The sequence below is a fragment of the Lactuca saligna genome, chromosome 3, assembly GCF_052625555.1.
Source record: "Lactuca saligna cultivar CGN05327 chromosome 3, ASM5262555v1, whole genome shotgun sequence".
In the NCBI taxonomy this organism is placed as follows: Eukaryota; Viridiplantae; Streptophyta; class Magnoliopsida; order Asterales; family Asteraceae; genus Lactuca; species Lactuca saligna.
Window position 1 is genome coordinate 76,214,344 of NC_136419.1, and position 2,443 is coordinate 76,216,786.

The 2,443-nt window shown below is 38.1% G+C and overlaps 1 long non-coding RNA gene across 1 annotated transcript; it reads right to left on the bottom strand.

The window, feature by feature from the left end:
• Positions 1-232: 232 nt before the first annotated feature.
• On the bottom strand, positions 233-2,219 carry LOC145033793 (uncharacterized). Its single transcript, XR_013677705.1, has 3 exons — positions 1,721-2,219; positions 489-567; positions 233-412 (listed from the first exon to the last, which is right to left on the bottom strand). It is a non-coding gene; the product is annotated as an uncharacterized LOC145033793 (long non-coding RNA).
• Between the last annotated feature and the right edge of the window lie 224 nt (positions 2,220-2,443).

Sequence of the window (2,443 nt, forward strand, 5' to 3'; positions counted from 1 at the left end):
GAAAAATGTTGGAGGATATTTCAACTCAAGATTGTGTAAGATCTTCACCACTTCTGTTTTGGCATTTCTCATTTCGTTAACATCCAATAACCATGCACATTTTTTTTTAAGAATGTACACAAGTCGATGATTGTTCTTGAAACATTTGGTGGGAGACCTGCTGGAACCCCTATAGGTAGCAATCGATGTGATGGTCGGAACTCGATGGTTGGACTTGATGGTGGTCCTCCGATGGTCGCTGGTGGTCACCGGAAAACACAAAATCGGAAATGAAAAAAAAAATATAAAAACCACTCCATCCTTACTTGATGTGATGAAGGAGAGAAGCTGGAAGGAGTCGTTGGTGATCGACGGTGGTGAAGGAACGACAGCGGTGAAGGATCGAGGGTGGTGAAAGTTGTTGCAACCAACCCTAAAAAAACCCCAAATTTGGAGTTAAAACGTTGAGTAATCAGTAACAAATAAGAAAACATGGACCAAGAATGTACCTCCTGCTCGTTACCGATGAAGAGGAGTGCCAATTTCGTTTTCATTGTTGCAGATCAAGAGAGAAAGAGTGCATTGTCCCTGCAAATGAACAAGAATGAACGATGAACTGATGTCTTCTGATAGGGTAAAACCCTATGTCGACGATAAGTCGTCGATATAGGGTTTACATAATAACATCATTCCTTCTTTTTGATGAGACATATATCAAAATCATATGTATGTGGTGGATTAAACTTTCATCAATATATATTACGTATATGTCAAATTATAATTTAAGAGACCAATGTTTAATAAATTGATAATTTTACGTTTCCTAATGTATTAGTTTAATTTTATATAAACAGATGTTGTAGGAATAAAACCAACAAAACTTCTCAAGAATACATACATCGATACATACCCAAATTTAACCAAATGCATTTTCTAAATAAATTGTACGCTTTCTAAATAAATTGTACCCTAACAAACTTTTCCCACACTATTTCTCAAAAACATATCTAATGACGTTGCTTCTAGTTTTTTTTTTAACAAAAATGCTTTCAATACGCACATAGCTTTCTAAAATCTGATGATACACTCAAACTCAATACTCACAAAGCTTTCTAAAATACGCTGCACATCACAATTTACCGTGCACAATTTCTTCAACCCAAAACCACACTAAAACTCAACTTAGAATCAAATCAAATCTAAGGATCAACATGGACCAGGTGTGTAGCAATAACAAACCGTAAGGATCTTTCGAGTTAAAAAAATAAGTTAGAACCAAACGTTCAAATTACCCCAAACCATAGGGACCATTCGTGTAATTTACTCTTCTTTTTATACAATCACAAGTTAAAATGTGAAATAAAAGCTTTCACTGCCTTTAATCATCCCCATTGATTTCTGTCAAACAAGCAAACCAAAAAACCCATCTCAATCCTCCTTCTTTCCTATCAAGAACCAAAACCAAACACTCCAATGATTTCTATCAAAACAAACTAAAATCAATGGCGATGCCTCTCCAACGTAAGATCGAGATGATTTTGCTAATCATTTAGATTCTATATGGTTAATTGGGAACATATTTTTCTCAAATTCTATGCATCTGTTTAGATCGATGTGTTTCTCTCGTCTGGAAAAATACATTTTTTTTGTTAGCATCTGATTTACCCTCTCTTTGGGATTAAAATAAAGATTATTCAAGGAGATACAACTGATGCATATAGCTAATTACAGGATGGCTTACCAACGCATTGCATTTCATTGGATTGCTTTAGGGTCAAATGGTCCTGTCTTAACTGCTACCGCTGCGTGCAGTGTCCGGACCTCACACCTCGCAGCCAGAAGAGACGAGAAAGACTTTGCTGCTTCTTCACGCTCTCCATCTCTTCGGATCCCATCGACCCTCGCTAATACCCTTTCCCATCCCGTTATTCCCTTCGGCCCGTCGAACCCAGAAGACCTCATCGGTTTGCGAAGCCGACCAACGAACGATCTCTGCTTCTCCTTCCATCCTCTTCGGCCTCATTGACCACCGACGATGCTCCCTCTGAGGTAATTGCCACCACCATACCAAGAACCAACACCGTCACTTTCTTATTACTTCAAATCAGATGAACACCGGATTAGCATGTCTGATTTTCCCGCAGCCGATGCCCATCGGGGCTGCTTCGTTGGTATCCCTTCTTCTTTCTTGTTCCCGATCGATTGAACGGAAGAAGGCGACTCTTTCGATTCTAGGTGCCCTTTTGATCGACTGAAGAGTGACAACCGGACTTGACGTAAAAACGTATTTGTGATTTTGACGAAGTCAAAGGTCAAAAAAAAAAAAAAAATCAAACTTTCATTTAGATTAAACAAAAGTAACCCTCACTTGACAAAACTTTATCAAATCAGTCCCAATCCATAAACAATGATTGCATTCATTCAAAATCAACCCCTCATTTGTTTTTTTTAAACCAAAACCAGT